This window comes from Puma concolor, chromosome D3 (genome assembly GCF_028749965.1).
Source record: "Puma concolor isolate L17-30 chromosome D3, mPumCon1.1.hap2, whole genome shotgun sequence".
NCBI lineage: Eukaryota > Metazoa > Chordata > Mammalia > Carnivora > Felidae > Puma > Puma concolor.
The window spans coordinates 84,097,908-84,107,208 of NC_141678.1; positions in this window are offsets into that span (position 1 = coordinate 84,097,908).

Below are 9,301 nucleotides of genomic sequence, written 5' to 3' on the forward strand. Positions count from 1 at the left end.
TAGTAGGAAAGGGATTACAACTAATGGCAGTAATAACTAAATCGATTATGTGATGCCTGGTTTATGCTTACTTCATATGTAAATTCATAAGCAACATATTTTACTAGTTACCATTTACTACATAAACAACTTAGATGCCTCTGCAACATGGGTCAAAAGCAAAAATGAGCTTTTTTTTTCCTTAAGCATTTGTTAAAAATTGTGTTAAGAACACTTAACTTAGGATCTACCTTCTTAAATTTTAAAGTACATAACCCAGTATGTACTTTAAACACAGATGTCTAGACCTTATTTACCCTGCATAGCTGAGACTTTATCCCCATTGAGCAACTCCCCATGTCTGCCCGCCCGGGCCCTGTTAATTAATCACCATTCTCCTCTGCTTCTAGGAGTCGGACGCCTTTAGATACTTCATACAAGTGGGGTCATCCAGTACTCGTCCTTCTGTGAATGACTCAGGTCATTGGCATAACATCCTCTAGACTCATCCCTGTTCCAGGGTTTATGTAGGAATCTAACATTTTATGGGATATTGTTTCCTGTCTTGGTACCACATTGACCTCCACTTTGGGTCACAACTGCACTTGGTGCGACCTGAAAGTGTATGTTCAACACCATGTTCCAGGGCTTATGTTATGGCATAAGGGAGCAAACAGAGGTCAGCCCAATTATTCTATCACAGTAAAAGGATAATCACAACTGTGGAAGTTACACTGAGATGGGAGTAAATTTTGTAAAGAATGTAGGGTTCTGAACTAATACGTTTCGGGTGGAATACCATGAATAGAGATTGGTGATTTTATTAGCGGGAGATATGTTACAAAACATCTATGCAAAGTGACAAACTAGATTCAATTTTAACATAGACACAAAGTGTTTTAAATTACTTACGAAATGTTTGTCCTCCCTGGAGATAACCTGGAATCCGGCAGGCTCTATACCTATGACACAATTAAGAATGTAGACTAGTCACCGTATAAGCTCAGGGCTTACTCTACAGCATTTTCTTCGTATCAGAAAGAAAAGTACATGAAGTCTTTTTCAGAGGCGGAAAGAGCATGGAATTGTGAACGGTGAATGGAACATGGCTGTGTAAGAATGGAACGTCTCAGAATTAAGTACATTACTATCCAGATGAGAGTCAAAGCCATTACACTAGGATGATGGGAGGTCTCCATACCACAGGATAAGCATGAAGGAGGGCGGTAATTCCTGAGACACTGATGCTGTTTCATAGATAGAGAAACATTCTGAGAACTACAGACAAACATTCTGGTAAACAGCTGTCAGCTTTTCCATGCCATCTGGGTAGATTCTACAAATGTCTTCTGCCAGTGGTCTGAGGAACATGGCATGATGTTCCAGATGTTGTTAGCCAGGACTGTATTGAGTTACTCTAAAAGAAAGATTTGAATTAAAATATTACAATTCATCAATGCCCTAAAGAACTACTGATTTTTTTTAAGAGGAGAGTGTATGTGCACACGAGCAGAGAAAGGGCAAAGAGAGAAGGAGAGAGAATCCCAAGTAGGCTCTATGCTGACAGTGCCCCCAGTGGGGGGCTCAATCTCACAAACTGTGAGATCATGACCTGAGCTGAAATCAAGAGTCGGGCGCTTAACCAACGGAACCACCCAGGCACCCTGATTTCTTTTTTTAAACCAGATAATTAAGGAATGTAAGTCTACTGACTAACTGAAGACTGGAGCAGCTAATGTTCAGATCTAATAGTGGGAAGAAGATGAAAACCACCCATTATTCAGGTTCTGACCCACCCCTAGAAGATCAACCTTTAATCAGAAACTTTAGGTCTACTTACTTCACAGCATAAACTATTCTAGTGCCTTCGTTGGATATGTGGACATAGTCCAATCAACTGTGGTCAGAAGGATAGCACATAAAGTCTACATCCTCATCACTACAGTCTTGGAGCATAGATTTCTCAAATTAAAATTATATTCATTAATGGTTTTAAGAAAAACTCATGATGCGTGAAGGTAGAAAAATTCAAAGACGTTGGGCACCTGGGTGGCTCAGCGAGTTGAGCATCCGACTTTGGCTCAGGACATGATCTCATGGTTTATGGGTTCAAACCCCACATCAGTCTCTGTGCTGCCAGTTCAGAGCCTGGAGCCTACTGCGGATACTGCGTCTCCATCTCTCTTGGCCCCTCCCTACTCACTCTCACTCTCTCTCAAAAAGAAATAAACATTAAAGAAAAAAGAAAAATCGGAAATGTCCAAAAAGGCTTAAACAATAAAGAAATGTGACACATGCATAGAAAGATAAAGTAGGCTAAGAGTTAGTTGATCTGGTGGCTTCACATTGCCATTTGTTATCGAGGTTCATTCTCTCTTCTTGTGCTAAAGAGTAAATAATTTTATTCCAGGAGACCCCAAGACACTTCACTTGTGTTTTACTGACTAATTATTTGTCTCCATCTCTGAACAAATTATGCCAAAGAGAAATGTTGAGAAACATGAAGCCATTCATGCATCCAGGAGTAAGAACTAGTTCGTACAGAAACAGATTAATTTTCCCAAATATGGGGGGAGGGAGGGTTAGCTGAATCTAGTTGCCAACCAAGTGTACTCACTGTAAACGTTGTGTAAAAAGTTGAAAATAAAAATAATAATTCCTGCTGTGTACGATTTATAGATGTTATTCTTTACTAAAAGTCCAATTCGCTATATTTTCCTACTTGTTTTAAGAATGCACACATATGGGGTGCATGGGTGGCTCAGTTGGTTAAGCTTCCAGCTCTTGATTTCAGCTCAGATCATGATGTCACAGGTCATGAGTTCGAGTCCTGCATCAGGCTCTGTGCTGACAGCGCTTAGGATTCTTTGTCCCCCTCTCTCTCTGTCCTTCCCCCGCTTGCTCTTTCTCGCTCTCTCAAATAAATAAATAAACATCAAAAAAAAAAAAAAGAATGCACATATATCACAATGATAAATAGGAGAAACTAAAATAATGATAAGAAAAACAACAGTAAACAAAACATTAGCTATTCCATACATTTCAAACAAGAACAAATTCTTTTTTGTCAAGCTCAGTAAAACTTGGCTCCTGGTAAAGAAATATTTTACTGAATATGGTAACATGTGTAGTGTCTTAGAAGATTTATCTTTTAAATTATAGTTGCAGCAGCTCTTAGTTTCATATAATTAAAATCTATCTGTTCATCTGTATCCATATTTTCTTCTTTTATTTTTCTCGTATTTTCTGTCTTATTTTGTTACTGTTTTCTTCTGTGAGTGGATCTTGCTCTGGAGCTCTGCATCCAAGGAATCATTTTGTTTGACTAAACCATCATAAACCCCATAAACCCCATGACACAGGAAAGTGGCAAATGAATAAGCACATAAATAATAAAATTCCTATTCTATAAAAACATATTTAATTGGCAATACACAAACAACTCAAAATACTGGAAATCAGAAATATAACCCCAGAAATGTAGAATCGTCACCCCTGACCCCTAGTTTTAGATCTCTATTAATCAATCATCTATCATCTTTACTTTTGCAAGATGTTGAGTTAAGGTTAGAGTTCTACAGGGACAATAAGACTCCGGCCAAACCATTTCTTGAAAATGAAAAGCACAAATACTTTTTTAAAGCATCAAAAAGGAGGAAAGCAAGATGAAAACCCAATAGAATCACATGGTAAAATAGTGATGTCAACCTTCAATGGGTATGTGATGAAATGCGAAATATATGTTATTTGTCAAGAGCTGATCATGGAGAATTCTAGAACATAACATCTTGTTTGCAGACTGAGTTATACTGCACAACTACATGTCTTTGTGTTGCTTAAGGTCCCTGAAATATAATACTATTCCTAATACATTTCTGCATTTTATGAACAATTTTGCATATGGCTATGAAAATAACAATCCTGCTTAGATGATATAATCTAAGATGATATAAGATGATATAATAAAATATATATTAAATTAATGAAAAGTACTCATTGGAAATTTGTAATGTTTTAATACTAATTAAATGACAAACTTTCTCCATATCAGAATCTGTGAACTAAGAAGTTCATTTGCCAAATCTACCCAGCCTTCTGTTTCATTAAAAGAAGAAGAAGAGGAAGAAGAAGGAGGAGGAGGAGGAGGAGGAGGAGGAGGAGGAGGAGGAGGGGGAGGGGGAGGGGGAGAAGGAGAAGAAGAAGAAAGTTTTTTATTGGAACACAGTCATTTTCATTTGTTTACAAATTGCCCAAATTATGGCTGCTTCCATGCTATAATGACAGGTTTGGGTGTTTGCAAGAGACTTTTGACCTACAAAACATAAAATATTTGCTTTGCATCCATTTCCAGGAAAAGTTTACCAACTCCTGCTTTCTATTCATGTGACATTGTGACTTTAAATGTTTATGCCCCAGTTTCTTTGAAAATTAAATTATACATATTTGATCAGTAAATAAATGTATGCATACGGGGTGTCTGGGTATCTCACTTGGTTGAGCGTCTACTCTTGATTTCGTCTCAGGTCCTGATCCCAGACTTGTAGGATCAGGCCTCTCATCAGGCTATGCACTGATAGTAGATCCTGCTAAGGTCTCTCTTTCTCTCTCTCTCTCTTTCTCCCTCTACCCTGCTCACTCTCATTCTCTAAAAAAAAAAATTAAAAATAAATGAATGTATGTACAAATACACATGTAAATATATAAAAATCTATATAGCAGAAATCATCTTATTCTATATTATCCTGTCTGTCACTGAGTCAGTAAATGAATATAGGTGAAAAAGTTTTTTAAATAGTTTAAACATATTCTATGTAGTTAAAAACTATATATATATACATATACATATATAAATGTGTAGATATGTGTGTATATAGCAAAGTGGGGTGTCAAGGCATTTTCTTTGAGATATTATCCTCAGAATGGGTCTTTGCATAGTTTCCCATAAAACACATTTATCATGTATCTGTTTTCTTTTCCACTTTGTGTCTTAAGAATGGAGAGATAATTCACAAAATGCAGACATATAGGTGCAAAATCCTGTTTTAATAGACTATTTTCGAGCCATTTTTGGTTCAAAGCAAACTGAACATGAAGTACAGAGAACTCCCATAATCCTCTGGCCTCCACACATGTAACAGCCTTTGCCACTATCAACATCCCCCATCAAAGTAGCACATGTGTTACAATCAATGAGCCTACACTCACCCATCACAGTTACCCAAGGTCCGTAGTTTCAGTTAGGGCTCACTCTTGGTGTTGGACATTCTTTGGGTTTGGACAAGTATACAATGACATGCCATTATAGTATCATATGGAGTAGTTTCACTGCCCCCTGCCCCCAAATCCTCTATGCTCTGCCTGTTTATCCTTCCTTCCCCCATAACCCCTGGCAACCACTGATCTTTTCACTGGTTCCAGAGTTTTCCCTTTTCCAGAATGTAATAGATTTGGAATCATAAGTATGAAACCTTTCCAGTTAGAGTATTTGACTTACCAATATGGATTTAGGATTCTTCTATGTCTTTACATGGTTTGATAGCTCATTTCATTTTATCCTTGAATAGCATTCCATTATCTGAATGGACCACAGTTTATCCTTTCACCTCCTGAGGGACATCTGGGTTGTTTCCAAGTTTTAGCATTTAAGAAAAAAGCTGCCAGAAACATACATGTACAGGTGTTTGAATGGACATAAATTTTCCTTATTTGGTTTTAATGATTTTTAGTATCTACTTTTAAATGTTTTCATCCATGTCCTTCCACAGCATTTTAACACCTTGCTTTTAAGAAACGTTTCTGCAAAATGTATTTTAGAGTTAATAGAGAAAAGAATGGCTTGTAACTTTCAGACAGATTTTACTTGTTAAATTTTGTAGATCCATATTTTTAATAAGAAACCTTGGCACAAGTAGCTTAGCAAACAAATGTCGCTGGTTAAGAGCCAAATGTGCTCATGAGCTAGAGGGTGGCGTGTCAAGTTCAGAGTGTTCGGTTTTGCAGAAGAAATGGAGAGCCCCAGCGATTCCATTTTATAGTACATATGGGATGGTAGTACTATGGTAGAAATACACACATAATCTTACTTAATCCTTATGACATCTCTGCCAGGTGGAGTTTGGTCCTTTTTTACATTTGAGAAAAACATGAGACAAATAGAGTCAGGTCTTGAAAAATCAGAGATTTTTTTATGACAAAGTGTGTGTTGTACTTATTGTCACACGATCCATCTTTACTGAAGAAAACTTACAATATTTGAACTATAAAATTTCTTAGGGGACAAAGTATTCTCTGTATGTCATCAAAGATACTATGTGAATCCTGCCTCTGGATTCACATCTCTTGTCCGACTTTCTATAAAGTGAGGAGATGCTGTTGTACACAATGAATAGTAGTTCTCCCGGCATCCTCTTCCACCAGCAGTAGTTAAAGGATGCTGTGGCACTTTTAGGTGACATGGGGTTGTCAGGCATCATGATATATGTTGGCCGCTATTCTTTTTATCCTCACATAAGGCATGAGGAAATTAAAACTGAGGGAATATCATGCAGTGAGAAGGATCTGCAGCCAGATTTCAAACTTCTATCTGATGCCGGAATGGATACAGTTTCCACTCTATTACACTGTCATATTTGTGAATGCAAGTGATAAACAACATTCATTCATTGTACAAATGTTTATTGAGTGTTCCTACGCATGAGGCACTGTGCTGTAAGTAGATAAAAACAAACAAACAAAAAATAAATACGTACATACATATATACTCACTCCTGTATGGCCATTCCCTACAAGGATCATGCCATCAGCAGACACATGAAAAGATGTTCATCATCACTTACCATCAGGGAAATGCAAGTCAAAACCACAATCAGATATCACCTCACACCTGTCAGAATGGCTGAAATCAACAGCATATGAAACAACAGGTGGTGGCAAGGATGTGCAGAAAAAAGAACATTTGTACACTGTTGGTGGGAATGCAAATTGGTGCAGCACTTCTGGAAAACAGTATGGAGGTTCCTCATAAAGTTAAAAATAGACCTACCCTATGATCCAGCAGGTGAACAATTGGGTATGTACCCAAAGAATACAAAAGCACTAATTCAAAGGGATACAGGCACTCTGATATTTATAGCAGCATTATTTACAGTAGTCAAATTATGGAAGCAGCCCGAGTGTCCATCGATTGATGAATGGATAAATTCGTGGTATTATAATGGAATATTATTCAGCCATAAAATGAATGAAATCTTGCCATTTGCAAGGACATGGGTGGAGCTAGAAAGTACAATGCTGAGCAAAATAAGTCCATCAGAGAAAGACAAATATCATATGATTTCACTCATATGTAGGCTTTGAGAAACACAACAGATGAGCAAGGGGGAAAAAGAGAGAGAGAGAGAGAGGGAAATCAAGTAATAGACGCTTTTTTAATTTAAGTTTTTATTCTAATTCCAGTTAGTTAACATACGTTATATTAGTTTCAGGTGTAAAATACAGTGATTCAACTGTGACCTACGTCATACTTTTAACTACACACAACAAACTGGTGGTCACCAGAAGGGACGGGAGGAGACTGGGGGATGGATAAATAGGTGATGAGGATTAAGGAGTGCACTTGTGATGAGCACTGGGTGATGTATGGAATTGCTGAATCACTGTATCATACACCTGAAACTAATAAAACACTATAGGTTAAAAAGTTGTAACAAAGAATCATGACATCCATTAGTTAAAGGGCCTTGAATTTCTCATACTCTGATAAGTGTTGTGATACATTTATCACAGAGTACTGCAAGAACAACAAGCATATGGCCGAATCTACTAATGTTTTTTCAGACGGAGCACGGAGGCAGTCAGGAAAGCTTTCCAAAAGAGACGTTGCTCATATTGAGCTTGATGAAAGAGTAGGTCGACTTACATCAAGGAAGGTAACCATATGTGCGATACCATGACAAAGAATAACATCTTCATGGAGTGTGTAAAAATTTGCCTACTCGGATTTTAAGGTGGATACTGAGAAATGCTAGGAGTTGAGTACGAATGTATAAGCAGAGCAGGAACGGGGAGTGTTTGATTTAGCTCGAAATACTTGGAAGTCTTTTGGGAAAGGATAGTTTGACCAAACCCCTCATTCGATATGATGAGCTACATTGATTGATTTTTCCAATGTAAAACAAACTTTGCAGACTCAGGACAAATCCCTCTTGTTCACTATGGACTAAGAAGTGTGTGTGTGTGTGTGTGTGTGTGTGTGTGTGTGTGTGTACTGGGAGGTTTGATTTGGTAAGTTTGTTAAGAATTTTGGGTGTGATGGCATCAGATAGTTTTATTTTCTTGTGATTTTTATCTTTATGCTTTGTGGTCAAAGGAATGTTGATCTTAAAAAAGGAATGGACAATTTATTTTCCTTCTCTATTTCACGAGATAATTTGTCCATACGTGGTGCAATTTATGCATAATGTTTGATAAAAGTCACCAATCACTTGGTGACTATATAAGTGTGAAGTTTTTTGTAGGTAAATTTTGATTTAAAGTGGATATAAGGCTACACACATTTTGTATTTCCTTTGAATCCAGGTCAAATACTTTGTGTGCTTTGAGGCATCCATCCAGTTTTTTTTTCTTTAAATTGCCAAATTTATTGGCATAGAGTTTTTCATGATACACTCCTTATCTTTTCACTACCTTTTTCTTCCTTAATGGAATAAAAATTGCACTCTTGTTTCTTTCTCACATTATAAATAGAGGTTTATCAATTTTACCAATCGTAAAACAAGCTTTTGTTTCTATTTCATTGACTTTCATTCTTAACTTCATTGGTTGCTATTCTCTACTTACTATGGGTTTGGTTTGCCATTTTTAGGAGGTGATTTCTTCTTTTTTTTAATGTTTTATTTATTTTTTGAGAGAGAGAGAGAGAGAGAGAGAGAGAGAGAAAGAGAGAGAGAGAATGTAAGCAGGGGAGAGGCAGAGTGAGGGGGAGACACAGAATCTGAAGCAGGCTTCAGGCTCCGAGCTGTCAGCACAGAGCCGGATGCGGGGCTTGAACCCACAAACCATGAGATCATTACCTGAGCCGAAGTCAGATGCTCAACTGACTCAGCCACCCAGGTGCCCCTGGAGGTTATTTCTTAAATAGGTCACTTATATCATGAAATTTAGACCTTCATTTTTTTCATTATGAACATTTGATATATTATTTTATATAATATATAATATATTATATATATTATATAATATTTGATATATTAATTTTATTTGATATATTAATTTGATATATTTATTTGATATATAATTAATTTGATATATAATTTGAAATATT